This window comes from Leptonychotes weddellii, chromosome 14 (genome assembly GCF_054177405.1).
Source record: "Leptonychotes weddellii isolate Sample4059 chromosome 14, ASM5417740v2, whole genome shotgun sequence".
Classification (NCBI taxonomy): Eukaryota; Metazoa; Chordata; class Mammalia; order Carnivora; family Phocidae; genus Leptonychotes; species Leptonychotes weddellii.
The window spans coordinates 37,046,184-37,061,120 of NC_138382.1; the positions used below are offsets into that span (position 1 = coordinate 37,046,184).

Sequence of the window (14,937 nt, forward strand, 5' to 3'; positions counted from 1 at the left end):
TAATTTAAAAGTATCTTCCAAACTTTAAGTGGGCTTTTTGCATTGTCACCCTGTAGACAAATGTGGTTCCATTATGTTTTAATATTTCTGAAAAATGTTTGTATAACAAAATAGTATTTCTTTTAAAGTTCATTCCTGGGGTACCTAGGTGGCACAGTGTCTAACTCTTGGTTTGGCTCAGGTCGTGATTTCAGGGTCGTGGTATTGAGCCCCATGTCGGGCTCTGCACTCAGTGTGGAGAGAGATTCTCTCTCCCTCTCTCTCTGCCCCTCCCCCTGCTCTCTCTCTCAAATAAATAAATAAATCTTTAAAGTTCATTCCTAAGCAGGTGCAAATGTCTTAAAATGTCTACTCATAACCTTCCTTTCATTCCCTTCGCCCAAATTTGCTATTTTTCCTTCTACAGTCTCCCAATGTCTTGATCTTTCTTGCTCACTGACAAAACCTAAAGTGAATGAGGAGCATGCATTAAGCAGCTCAGTTTTGTCTTCTATATCATTCAATGTCTCCAGCCTTGAGTATGTAATGTGACTGTCTCAGTTTAGAGTGATTCAGTCTTAGTGGCACTAGTTTTATCTGTAAGCTTTTTATTTTTGATTCTTGTGGTATTTCATTAAATGAATGAATGCATTTCAGTAAGTCCAGTCCATGGTCAAGGGGAGGGGACTGCACAAGAGCATGGATACCAGGAGGAAAGACTCACAGGGGGCCATCTTAGAGGCTGCCTACCACATCCAAGTTGCCAGCGACCCATTTCTTACCAATACCAACAGGCAATTTTCTGTCCTCTGCTCACTGAACCTCTCAGTGGCATTTGATACAGCTGATTACCTCTTCCATAAGACATTGAGTCTCTAGGTTTCCGAGACAGCATATTGGTTGGGTTTTCCTCATTAATGACTTCTTCTCTACTGACCTCTAAATATTAGAATGCCTGAAGGCTCTTCCCTTGGCCTTCTAATTTTGATATCCACATTCTTAGGTGATCTCATTCTACCCCATAGCTTTGAATCCCATCTAGGTGCTGAGAAGTCTCAAATCTGTGGTGCTCCAGTACCTTTCTGAAAAGCTCTAGAATTATATATCCAATTGCTTACTCTATTTCTATTTCCACTTAGATGTCTGATAAGCATCTCAAACTTCACTTATCTAAAGAAGTACTATTGGTTTCTCCCAACTCTGCCTTCCTTCCCCATCATCTCCTACCCTAACATCCCCCACTGCTCAAATAAACATCCTGGATTTCATCTGGTGCTTGACCTTGATGACAGTGGATGCACCTGTCAGGGAATGGGAGTTCTGATTCTGTTCAAGTTTTAGAGATTTGTGGAGCATGAGCTTTGGAAAGACAAAGAACATTACTAGAATAATAGCTACTATTTATAAAAATACTACTGGATACCTGGCATTATTCTAGGTGAATTAAATTTATTTACTCTTTTAATGTAGTCCTTCCAACAATTATAAAAATAGGTACTATTATCCTCATTTTGTAGATGAGGAAACTGAGTCTCAGAGGGTTTCATGAAGGTTGTATTTAATTAAGGTCTCATTGTTGGTAGCACCTAGGATTAAGTTCAACGCAAGTGACAGTAGTGACTAAAACACGTCAGCTTTATTTTCCTCCCACAGGCCACATGGGGCTAGTACAGTGGCTTCATCTCCATCCGACTCTGTGGCTCATGTTGCTCTCTGTCCTCCACAAAATGTTTCCATCTGATGGTCAAAGATGGTTGCTCTAGCATCAGCTTTCTGTTGGCAGAAAGCAAAAAGAGAGGGGGGAGAGAAACCTCTTAAGGACAGTTCTTGGAAGTTACACTACCTGACTTAGTCCATCAGGCGGCTCTAGCAACTTAACCATAAACAGTGTGGCTTATAAACAATGGAAGTTTATTTCTCACAGTTCTGCAAACTGGGAAGACTAAGATCAAGGTCCCAGCAAATCTGTTGTCTGGTGAGAGCCCTCTTCCTGGTTCATAGACAGCTGTGTCCTTATGTAGCAGAAGAGGCAGGGAGCTCTCTGGGGTCTCTTTTATAGTGGCCCTAATCCTATTCAGGAGGGCTTCACCCTTGCTGAACTAATCACCTCCCAAAGGCCCCACCTCCTAATACACATTGTGGGTTGGGATTTTAACATGTGAATTGAGAAGACACAAACATTTGATCTATCGCAACCACTGACTAGAACTTAATCTCCAAAGCCTTGCACAGCTGCAAGGGAGACCGGAAATGTAGTCTGCCACAATAGGGATGCAAACCCAGGGCTGTGTGGTTCTTGAGATCACAACGTTTCTGTCATCCCACACTCTGCCTCTGAGTACCTTAGTGACTGAGGGTTCCAGAGACAGCTTTACCATGTATCCTGTAGCAGCCTGTGTGCCCCTGAAACTCAGCCTCTGTCACATATGCTACAGGTGAGGGCTTGGTTATTTCCTCAGCTTCTTGCTCCCTCAGGATTTTGAATGCCTTTTTATTTAAGTAAGCTCTATGCTCGATGTGGGGCTTGAACTCACAACCCCAAGATCAAGAGTCACAAGCTTTACTGACTGAGCCAGCCAGGCGCCCCTTGAATACTTTTATATACCCATCTCATATGTTATAATTACTTGTTTTCAGTTTTCATGAATCAAACATGGGCTAATTGGTAATGTTTATTACATGAATAACTGACTAAATGAACAACACAATTTTGTTTCTGTATGTCTTAGCACATTGTCTGGCCTTTTACAGATATTCAACAGATACATGGACGGATGGATGGACGGATGGATGGATGGATGGGTGGATGGATGGATGGATGGATGGAGAATCAACAGCTTTCCTAATTCAACATTTTCTCTTATTTTAGATAAGCACAGTCCACATGCTCAGCTAATCCCTTTGCCTTCAGGGCTGGGAGAAGAGAGAGAAAAGAAAAAAGAAAACAGGAAAAGGAGACGAGGTATACTTATACAACTTCTCTCATCCCCTACTTCCTTCACTCACTTTAGTATTGATGCCACAATTATGAATTTTTCTATTCAAGTGGACCTTGATAATACGTCCTGGGAAATGTCTTGAGGATGCCACATTCAAGCCTGAATGGCCAATGTATTAATGTTTCAGAATTTAGGAATATTTGGGGAAGTCGCAACTAATTTTGTTCAGTGAAGGCATACATACTTTCGCTTGTGACATCTTCTTCACTACATAAAATTTTATATTTCAAAGCCCTAAAGATGAAATAAATTTTTAAAAATCCCCTACAAGGTAGTATTGGTAAATTCACGGTTATTTCAACCCCATAAAGAAGTAAACATCATCACATTCCTCATGAAAAACTCCAGCAAAAGCCATTGGCATGGTCTGAATATAAACATCTAGCAACTAAATGACTTTATCAAGCTACAATCCCTGTGCTCAGCGATTTAGAGGAAATCAGCAGCTTAACCAAGGTTTGTTTTTTTTTTTTTTTGCTGAGCAATTGGGGGCCAAAAATAAAACACTATTACATCAAACTGCCGACAAACAAAAATCTGAATAAGTTCGCTGTATTCTCAGGGCATTTCTGTACCTAATGAGCACAGCTGAGCCCAAAGGCGTCAAGATGTTCCTCGCCATTAGGCAATGGGGTGGAGGATTATCCAATAATTCCTGGGTGGTCATCGTGAGTTCTTTTGGGTAAAATAAGGGGAAGGTCAAAAGAGGATGCAAATATTTTTTAATCAATGAAACAGGGAACTAATACATTCCTCTGACCTTTTTGATTGCAGGGAAGATACATTATCTGCATTAATTAGCGTGTTGAAAAATTCCTTCTGGATTGCCTAGTCCCTTCCTATGAATAGTGGGAAATAGGTTTGTAATATGATGTGCAGCAAACTGTCATAATTTTTTGGACTTTGTCTCTGAGTACAAATGAAATGTGAAACAGCTTAGCGAGTTGTGTTGCATTAGTTTTTCTAATTGGTGAAAAAGGTTAACATTTGTCTAACAACATTAGTGCACAGTGCTTGGGTTTTGAAATGCCAGTTTGCTCAAGATACTGGGTGTTGTTAAAAGGAAATACTTTGGGAGGTAATATAAATCATTATCATCTCTAGCATAGTTCTCACTTGTTGAACACTAAAAAATGATTTCATTTAATCCTTGGAGGGAAGTACAAAACTGGTGTTATCACCATTTAACAGATAACAAAAACGGAGGATTGAAGGAACTAAGTAATTTGCCCCTAAACCACAAAGAAGGTAAAGTCAGGATTTGAACCCAGGTCAGTCTGACTCCCAGAGCCAATATCCTTTACCACTCGTCAGTACTCCCTCAGCTTTTGTCCTTCTAACTGGGTGCCAATTTGAGGGTTACTTAGCTCTTTCTCTGCCTCAATTTCCTGGTCTGCAAAAGGGAACAAGAATAATTTTGTGTTATTGGGATTGTGAGGATTGAATTATATACTGGATATAAAAATGCCTTATTCCACATACCATGCTATTATTATTCTTTTAAATTATCACATTCGAGGGTTGGGAAGAATCTAATTATCACCTGCTTTTCTCATTTGGTGAGGAGGAGGAATAACTGAGTAAATGTTATTTATTGCCAACAGAGCTCACATTCATGGTTCCAGAATGCTAGAACTTGGAAGACTCCACAGGAAGCCGCCTTTGTAGTAACTGATGAGGAAACTGAGACCCAAAGAGCCAAGCCATCCTTGGGGTCGTAGACTGGGAGAACCATGCCCTTGGTGAAACTATTTTCAAAGCTACTGATGAGCCTCTCCATGTGAGTACAATGAACTCTTAGCTCCTTTTCTTGTATTTTATTGTTTAAATGTGCCACCAACAATGAGTTATCAATCAAATATATGCTATGTCTAACATTTTTTCCTATTTATAAATGTGAAAAATGAAATTTTTACTTTCTGAAAACTTAAAAACCCATAGCCTATGAAAACTTACCCTTTTCTCTGAAGTATATTAAAAGATACATAGTACAGTGCTTGCTTCGGCAGCACGTACACTAAAATTGGAATGATACAGAGAAGATTAGCATGGTCCCTGCACAAGGATGACACACAAATTTGTGAAGCATTCCGTATTTAAAAAATAAATCAATAAAAAATAAAAGAAACATAATACAGAATACTTTTAAAAACCAATTTGAGAGCAAATCTAGAGTGATCGCAATTCTGTTTTGATATACATTATTTAAAGCTTTGGGTTTTATAAAGGTATTCATTTTTACCTTGCAAGTCCTATAAATAACTATTAAAAACAAGAATTCTTGGGGTGCCTGTATGGCTCAGTCGGTTAAGTGTCCGACTCTTGGCTTTGGCTCAGGTCATGATCTCACGGTCATGAGATCGAGCCCCATGTCAGGCTCCATACTTGGCTTGGAGTCTGCTTGAGATTCTCTTTCTCCTTCTCCCTCTGCCCCTCCCCCCACTCATGTGTGCCCTCTCTCTCTCCCAAATAAATAAATAAATCTTTAAAAAAACCAAGAATTCTCAGTTAAAATGGGCAACAAACACACATCCTCATTATATTTGATTTCTAAACATTGGTCACAAAATGGAAAGGGCCTGAGATTTGAATCTATTATGTTCTCAACACTTTAAAACATTCTTATTTAATCATCACCAAGCCCATGAAGCAAATATCATGCCCATTTTGAAATGAGACAATGGAGGCTCAGAGATGTTTAGTAATTAATTTACTGAATATTATAGAGCTCCAAGAGGCAAAGCTGAGATTATAACCCGACTCTTTATGATTCCTGAAGCTCAGGGTTTTTCCATTATTCTAGTTTGCTTTGAACAAAATGCATTTGAGATTTATCTTTACCATACACGGTATTTCCCATCCCACTTTTCATTGTACCGATCATATCAGTCACAGTCCAGGCAGGGGAAGAGGAGCTGTGTATTTTGGAAATCATGACTTTGGTTGAGGGATTAGAGCTTGCATGACTGTGGGGAGTTGCAAAGGAAGGCCTAGGTGGGGGCCAGGGGAGGGTGGTCCCTGGGTCAGAAAACAATCTCTAGGCACTTTCTCGGAAGCACTGTTAATACACACGGTAAGTCAGAGCTTGTGGGAGAATCTAAAACACTTTGTGCGTCTGGCTGCCAGCATGGGATTGCAGAGAAGAACCTCGTGGAAGGGTCTGTGGAAGCTGCCACCCCCACATCTGCAGCCAGGTACGTGGTGCTCATCTCACCTACAACTTGGGGTGTGTATTATAGCATGCTTACGGGGGAAGGCACACTGAACAGCTGACAGACAGGAGCCCTCATGATCTCTGGAGGGTCGATCTTGTCAGCCTCAGCCCAAGCTTTACCCCCTTTTTCTTTAGCTCTTCAAATTGTATTTGTCCTGTAGGTTGTGTGTCAGAATCCAATGGGATGAAGAATGGGACAGTGCTGAGCACAGTGCCTGGCACAAAACAGATGATCAGTGATCATTCTACTTCTGGGTTGTAAACAACAGCACCTGCTTCAGCTCGTTGAAGCAGAGGATGAATTTATTGCACGTCATTAGGTAGCTCAGAGAATTTCTGGGAGGGCTGGATCCACTGGAGGGCACATGGACAGAAACAATATCAAACTACCCATGAGTTTGTATCAGAGGCTGCCCTCTTGAAGCCTTTTCTAGGCACATATCATAGGCACATATCATAGGCACATATCATAACAAGCAAAGCTGATGTTGGGCCCTGGATTCCAGAATTGCCACCCCCGTTGTTCCCAGAAACAGAGGCCTGTGTTATTGGCCACCGCAGGAAATGTGTTTCATGCTCCTGTATGCTCACCCTGCCCTCTTCTAAATCAAATCTCACATGGGCGTGTCTGCCCAGCAGAGCCTGGATCACACAGCTGTGCCCTTACTGCAAGGGAGGCTGGGAAAGCAAGGGAGAGAAAGGGGTAATTTGTCTAAGACTGACGCTCTCTGCAGATTGCCTTCTACACCATGAGTTCCTCCCCTGGAAACTTGCTGGAAACTGGCTATAGCCCAGTGGCTTAAGGCAGTCAACTCTGGCCAGCCATGAGGCTCAGACGCTAGCACTCTGATCATACCCAGGGAAGGGCTGGTACTTCTGCAGTCTTGAATGCTGCTTGGTTGCTGGGGTTCAAGCAATAGTTCACCATATCCTACAACTACAACTGTGAGCCTTGGTCCCCAGCTTCCGCATTATACCAGAGGAAGACCTGATGTTCCCCAAAGCCATGAAAGATGAGGGTAGGGCTGGAGCCAGTTTTCTACCATGCCATGTTACTACGGTCCACTGACCCCTAATTACCTGATGAGAGCGGCCAGTGCTTTTCTAATCATGTACCTCATAAAGCCCCATGGCCCAAGATTAAGGTCACTCTCTGGGATTCTCCTGTCTGGCCTTGTTAATCTTGTGCAAATGCCTTAGAACTGCTGAAAAACAAACTGAGGTATATGAAACATGTTTAAGAGTTTCCTTGAGCAAGAACTGATTTGAACTGGGCAGTGCCAAATGGGAAGTGGTTAGGAGCACTCTGCCCACAGAGACCAGGGGAAAAACTTAATAGAGAAAGTGTAGAAATTATGTGATTGGCTATAGCTTAAAGCCTGTTTGGCTGTTTATGGTTGGCTGTCTTTAGTATTTTGATTTCATAACCTTGAGGCCTTTGTGAAGGTTAAGGTGTAGATTTTGGCCGCCAGGGTGTTAGAGTCACTCCTCTCTATTGGCCTCCTTGTTTAATGCGTTTAACAGAATGCAGTGGGTAATAGGGACCAGTGAACATGCACCTGCTTCTATTTTTGTGAGTTCTATTCACTTATTCAGTCAGTCCTCGTGTGTGTGTTGAGTGGCATTTTCCCTTTTTGCACCAGTGCAAATGTCTGGTTTCCACCTTTGGGAGGGCGGGACTCTTCATGTGGAAAATTACCCAAATACGGGAAAGGTGTTCAAAGATGTTGGGTGGCCACAAAGCCTGACAGGTATCCATTACCCTAATACATACCGATTCCTAATTCATTCCCCTTTCCTCTTCCTTACTGGCATATTCCATGTGGACTCCATGACCTTAAGAGAGTAGGTTTTGACATCAGGCATGCCTGTGCAGGCTTGGGTCCCAGTTTGGCTACTGCTAAAACCACTGTGGCCTTGGGCAGTTAGCATGATCTCAGGAGTCTCAGTTCCCCATACCAGGAAGGCTTCTCTCAAAGGATAGTTGTCATGATTAAATGAAAGTATGCAAAATCTTACCAATATGTCAAGCACACAATAGACATAGGAGAAATGCCAGTGATTCTTAGAAGAAGACTTCAAGGAAAGTTCTTTCCTGCTCTTGACTCTTTAGGGCTCAACCTGATGATAGTTCATTGTGTTATTTTGCTAACACTCACCCAAAAACTAAGTTCCAGGGCCATTCTGGGAAATCTACTCTTCACCAAAGGGGGGGCAGGGAGGAGAGAGAGGACTGGAAAAATATGGAAGGCTCAAGTTCACTCCTATTTATCGTAAGTAGATGACAAGCTTCCCCAATCTGAAAGTCCAAAAGTGCAAGGCAGTGTGGCGGCAGGCCAAACTGGGCCTGAGGGTCCCAGTCCATCGTAGAATTCCAGCATTACTTTTTACTACCTATGGGGCCTTGGGCACTGGAACTTGAGACCCACTCACTTATTCTTTCAACCAGTCACTCAGTCAACAAATGCTTATTGATCATCTCTGTGCCAGACTGTGGACTGGTGTGAACAATACAGAAAATTCTGTAAGGGAGACCGATGTGGGGGCAAATACTCCTGACTCACCGTGAATGGTGTGACAGTAAGGGTGTTTACAAGCTAGAGCAATGGCACGTAACAGAGAACTTTAGTCTTTCTGGGTGCAGGGAAGGACCCAGAGAAGGCCGCACAGAGTCAGCAACAGTACAGCTGGGTTTTAAAAACTGAGTAGGAATTTTCAAGGCAGACAGCGGGGAAAGGACATTCTAGGCAAGGAGAAAAGACTTTCCCCTTACAACAGATTAATCCTGACCTTACAGAAATCAGAGGGCCTAGGTAATCAATACCCAGCTATTTTTTAATGGATAAAGCCTTTAACAACAAAAAGCTCCTTGTCATCCAGGGCAGCGGCAGTGACAATGGCCAGAGTACCACCAGAGCTGTTAAGTGTCAGTTCACAGGATCTGGTCTGGGCAGAACAGGTGCTCTCCCTACGGAATGAAGGCTCACTCTGGAAGAGAATATTGATGCGGTCACTTGCCTTGGTCCCTGGACCTGTCACACTCCTGTTGTAAATATCATGATACCAATCAACTTTATACTGGTGAGCTGGGTCCCTAGAAAGGTCTAGAATTCAAAAATAGGGCAAGAGTGTAAGGTAAGGTAATCACTCTGTTACAATTAAGTCAGAAGGGAAGGAGGAACAGAAATGGGCTATGTAAATTAGTATTTATGAGATGTATGAGTATAGTTATAATGTATCTGATACAGTAAACCAGTATAGTTGTATTTCCTCCCTAAGTCATGTTCCTGTACAGTCTTTTGCCTCCATGGCTAAACCTTAAGGCTCACTGCTTTAGGAGAAGACAGAACAAATCCTACCTAGGAAAAAGAGCCATTGAGTTTCAAAGTCTATAGCAAGCCTTGAAAATAAGACTTTTTCTAAATAAAAATGTTTCTGTCATAGAGAAGGAGAACAGAACAGTGGTTGTTAGAGGGGAGGGCAGTTGGACGGTAGGCAAAATGGGTGAAGGGGTCAAGAGGTACAAACTTCCAATTATAAAATAAATAAGTCATGAGGATGTAATATACAGCATGGTGACTATAGTCAATAATATCATAGTGTATACTTGAAAGTTGCCAAGAGAATGAAATCTAAAAGTTCTCATAACAAGAAAAAAATTTTTTTTCTATAATTGTCTGTGGTGATGGTTGGGAACTAGACTTACTGTGGTGATGATTTCTCAGTGTTTACAAATATTGAATCATGTTATACAGCTGAAACGAATATAAGTTATATGTCAATTATACCTCAATTTAAAAAAATGGAATGGAATGCATAAAATTTCAGATGCCTAATGATCTATATTTGTAGAGAAGTGTGATTTTAGTTTACTTATGATATGCTTATTTGCACAGAAAAAATTTAGGCATTTATTAAACAAATTGAAATATTTGTTCTTGCAAAATAAATAATAAATACAAATAGGGGAGTTTCTAAATTTCTTAAACTCCCATTCAACAGATCAAGTGTCAAGCCTCCTGAGACTTGATTCTGCTTAGGGAGTTTCTTAGTCAGTTTGGGCTGTTATCGCAGAATACTATAGCCTGAATGGCTTCAGCAAAAAACATGCATTTCTCATAGTTCTGAAGATGGGAAGTCTGAGATCAGGATGCCTTCATGGTCGGCTTCTTGGTGAGGGCCCTCCTCCTGGTTCACAGCCCACTTCCTTCTTGCTGTATCCTCACACGGGGGAGAGTGAGCTCTGGAGGCTTCACCTCTGTATAAGGCCCTAATGGCATCTGACCTCATTGAAACCTAATTACCTACCAAAGGCCCCAGTGAGTACCATCCCATTGGAGATTAGGGATTCAACATATGAATCTAGGGCTTCACCGTCACAGGGAGGCATTACTCAGGATGTGATGGAGAGGAAACAAAACGTCCAGCCCTTCTTGCTCAGGTGGGCTGCAACAGGCGGGAGGCAGAGATGGAGCCAGGTGGAGGCATGTTATGATTCTGTTTTCCCTTCTTGAAGCTGCACTCTGATAGGGGACCTCAGAAATATCCAGCTAGGTATGAGAAAATTATGGGAGTTAGAGGTGGCCAGTGATGCGGGTCAGAATATGTCACGCCGAAATGTGGTGCCTGGGCATAATGAACATTTTCAGATGAAGCAGTTTGAGAAATGGCAGAAGCAGGAAGGACTCTCAGACCTCCCGCGTCTCTACCCAAGCAGGTCCTTAAACCCTCATGTGAGAGGTGTCTTCCCTATGCCGGGAGGAAAGGAGCAAGCTTGTCTCTGCAGACGAGGGGTGATGAGAAGAATCTGGATGAACAGAATTTGCTAAGTTTCCCCCGCAGCTTACTACCTTTAGCTCATACCCTTTTGTCCTATTACATCTTCCCTCATATGAACATGCACAAGTTTCACTGTTCCTTTGGGTCTTCATTTCCTTATGAAGGCTTCGGTGTTACATAAAATTTATATTAAATAAATGTGTATGCTTTTCTTTCATTAATCTGTCTTTTGTCAACCAATTTACGTGGCCTCAGAGGGAGAACCCAGCAGGGTAGAAAGAAAAGGAATTTTTCCTCCCCTACAATGGCTTCCGACGTGACGCTAGAGGAAAGCTGTGAGCCTGAAGAGAGCTCATGTGTGACCTCTTCCACTATGACACAGAGTGGTGGAAGGTGATTGAGGAGTGTGAAGTTGTACTCTGTGAGGTGCTCCATGACTTGTCTGGCGTTCAGGGAACCCAGACGTTCCCTCACGTCTTAGTGAGTAGGTGTGCATGTTCTGAGAGAGCCCCAGAGCTGTGCAGCGTCAAAGAAGCCCCTATGCCAAGACTTTGTAACTGAAGGAAGATGGCTGAGACTATGGGTATCATTTGTGAGAGGCAGCATGTCATCTCAAAATGTCTACTGGGTCATACCTCAGGGGTTGCTGGCCTGGAGGCTAAGCAGACCAGACATGTGACATCGGAGACCTGCAAGGATCTAGGACTTCAGTACTTGAAATGTATCCAAAGACCAGCAGCATCAATATTACCTGGGATCTTGTCAGATGTGCAGAGTCTTGGGTTATCACCCCAGACTCTGTGAATGAGAATCTGTACCGTAACAAGGTACACAGATTATTCACATCACATTTAAGTTCCAGAAGCCTTGATCTAGAAGACATTGTGTGAATCCAAGGGCTCTGCCTCTCCTTTACAATCCACCATGAGATGTATAGCACAGTCACCCTCTACAGCCATGTGCTGTCTTAGGGAAGAGCAAAAGAAGGGGGAGAAAATGCGAAAGACTCAGCATTATCCAAAATAGACTCAGTTATCTGAAGAGACTCTCTGAGTTCCTGAATTGGGTCAAGTTTCCTGGGTTGGACCAAAACTGGTCCCCTAAGGTTAAATCAGCAGTAGAAAAATAACAGAACTACATTTTCTTTGATCAGCGCCTTTTGAGGGTAATGGTGTTCATTTTTTTTATTAGTCATGATTCTTTCTCACCCAGACCAGATGAATAATGTACACATTGTGTGGTTTCTCATTTGCTGTTTCATATTGCTCACTTCCTTTTATAGTCTTTTGTGCATTTAAACTTTTTTGACTCCCCTCTACATGAGTGAATCGATGGGTCTATGACGTGAAATATTTTTGTAAATTTGCATAATAGGAGACCCCGCTTAAAGCCAGTTTTTTTTTTTTTTCCCCCTGCCCTGAGATTCAGTCAAGCCTGGACATGTCTGCACAACGGCTAGAGAAGACTAGCAGGACTCTATTTATTTGAGGAACTAAAAATCCTCATAATAGAGAATTCATCTTAAGGGAAAAGAGTAGAAGTAAAGGACAAAAGGAGCACTGAGTTTCATAGTATATATAGCAAGTCTTGAATTAGGCTTTTTTGGTAAAACAGTTTCTGAACTTTTTCAACATTTTATTCAATAAAGTGCCAGGCCTCAAATAAAGTTTTGAGTTAAGACTTGTTTGAAAAACTAGTTGTATGTATATCCGACTCATCTCCCTCCAAGCACGCACGCCCTTGTTTTGCAACACATTCGGTGACTACTTTATTCATTATTTTATATCATTCTGTGTCTTTTATTTTTAGCCATATGCATGAATTATTTTATGTGAAAATAAACTGTTACACATATACACACACACAAAGTGCCAGGCTTGTGGGTCTCAATTATGCTTAGAGGGGCACAACCCAGGATCTGACAGAGAGGGAAAGCAAAGCCCAGCCTTTCTGGCTCAGTTGGTTCAAGGAGAGTAATGCAGGATCAGAGGTGAGGAGTATTTCTCAGACCGCCTCTTACCAGTTCAAAGATAAGAGAGCCCATCAGGCATAACCTCCTTCAACTTCCCAGTATTTTCTCCATAAACACTTTTATTTATTACCCATCCTCAGCAACTTTTCTCTTGTCTCAAGGCATGTGATGTTGCACCTTTTGTGAAATGACCTTCGCCCTTGACCCTATCCCTTCTCACCCTCTTTAGGGGCTTGGCTGTTGTTGGGGAGGAACAACCTTGCCTTTACCCCTCTTGGGTTCGGGTCTGGAGGCATGCAAAATAAACTAACAAAAGACAAATTAACAGGAGTAAGGCACAATATTTTATGAATATTTATTTGCACAAGCGTTCGTGGAAAAGAATTGAAATTCAAGAAAGCTATTGGACTCTATTGGGGGCTTATATACCATTTTAATGAAGGAAAGGAGGTTTGAGCATCAAGAGAAGATTGAGCGTCAAGGAGTGAAATCTATGGGGGAAACTAATAGAATATAAAGGTTATTTTAGTAAAGTTTGTTTATGAAAACTCATCTTGCTATTGATTGTCTATCTCTGATGGTAAGAATTGCTCTTCTCTTCCTGATGGTGATGGGGGCAGCTTCACAAAGAGAAATTTATGCCCTGTTTTTTAGGCCGATAAGAAGAGGGCAGAGAACTCTTCCTGCATCTGTTGATTCTCAGTTGCTGTCAGCTTGAAATAATCCTTATGCCAACCTGGCCTCTTTGAGGGTGGCATATTTGGATCTCTTCACTGTATCAAGCGTACCTTTCCAATGTTATAACTTCATTTCCTTCCCCAGTTGCTTATTCCTCTCTGCTTGTAAACATGCTCAAATCTTTCTCATCTAAGGATCCATCCTTCTAGTGGCCCTTCCACATTCATTCAAAATAATATTTATTCAGGGTTTACAAGCACAGACACTGATCTAGGTGTTGAGGACATTGTGGGTGAATGATGCAGATACAGTCCTTGTCCTCCTAAAATGTATAGTCTGTTGTCCAATCTCATTTCCTTTTTTTTTTTTTTAAGATTTATTCGTTTCTTTGAGAGAGAGAGAGAGTGTGCGTGCGTGCAAGCAGGGGGAGGAGCAGAGGGAGAGGGACAAGCAGATTCCACGCTCAGCGTGGAGCCTGATGTGGGGCTCCATCCTAGGACCCTGAGATCATGACCGGAGCTGAAGGCAGATGTTCAACCGACTGAGCCACCCAGGTGCCCCTAAATATTTTTTTTTAATGATTCCCTTTTTCCATCCCTACCGTCAGGTTTCTAGATTGGCCGCGATCATCTCTTGCTCATCAGTGGTCATTATAACTGGTCCTCTTGCCTCTGGTTTCAGCTCCATTAGATCCCTCCTCTAGATGTCAGCTATAAAGGTCACTCCTATGCTTTTGACCCCTCAGAGACTCTCCATTTCCTATAGGATAAAGTCCAAATTCCCCAGTGGGGCCTCACACTTATGTCATTGCCTTCATCACTAAACTCCCCTCCCTGATTTGTTCTCTGTCCTTGCAGCTTCCACATACAGCATGTTCAGTGTGTGTAACTGCTTAAGCTCATAACTGCCAAGAACATCCTTTCTTGGGCTCTTTTTGCCCATGGACACCTGGCTGTATTTCCTAGCCTCATTTTTCAAGTTTTGGCTTTTTGGCTTCTTGCTGCCTACTCTTAAAAGTCTTTCCAGGTTTTTCCCCCTTCCTTTTTTTTTTTTTTTTTAAGATTTTTAAAATTTATTTGACAGAGAGAGAGAGCACATGCAGGGGGAGTGGCAGGCAGAGGGAAAAGGAGAAGTAGGCTCTCCACTGAGCAGGGAACCCGACACGGGGTTTGATCCCAGGACTCTGGGATCATGATCTAAGCCTAAGGCAGGCGCTTAACCAACTGAGCCACCCAGGCGTCCTGGTTTTTCCTCTTCCTGAAGGGAGGGATGGGTGTCCTTCCTCTATGCTCCCATAGTGGTTGTATGTATCACTA

The 14,937-nt window shown here is 42.2% G+C and overlaps 2 long non-coding RNA genes and 1 other non-coding gene across 3 annotated transcripts in view; 2 read left to right on the top strand and 1 right to left on the bottom strand.

Annotated features, from left to right (window-relative positions):
* Positions 1-14,937, bottom strand: part of LOC145717028 (uncharacterized) — a 560,651-nt gene that overhangs the window by 378,664 nt on the left and 167,050 nt on the right. The gene's annotated exons all lie outside the window — the stretch shown is intronic.
* The window catches only part of LOC145717027 (uncharacterized), a 245,233-nt gene that overhangs the window by 49,483 nt on the left and 180,813 nt on the right, over positions 1-14,937 (top strand). The window contains exons 4-5 of the long non-coding RNA XR_014140002.1: positions 2,849-2,941; positions 4,583-4,758. This is a non-coding gene — a long non-coding RNA (uncharacterized LOC145717027). The remainder of the gene's footprint in view (positions 1-2,848; positions 2,942-4,582; positions 4,759-14,937) is intronic.
* Positions 4,972-5,078, top strand: LOC115940813 (U6 spliceosomal RNA). The gene has a single exon (XR_004075542.1). It is a non-coding gene; the product is annotated as a U6 spliceosomal RNA (small nuclear RNA).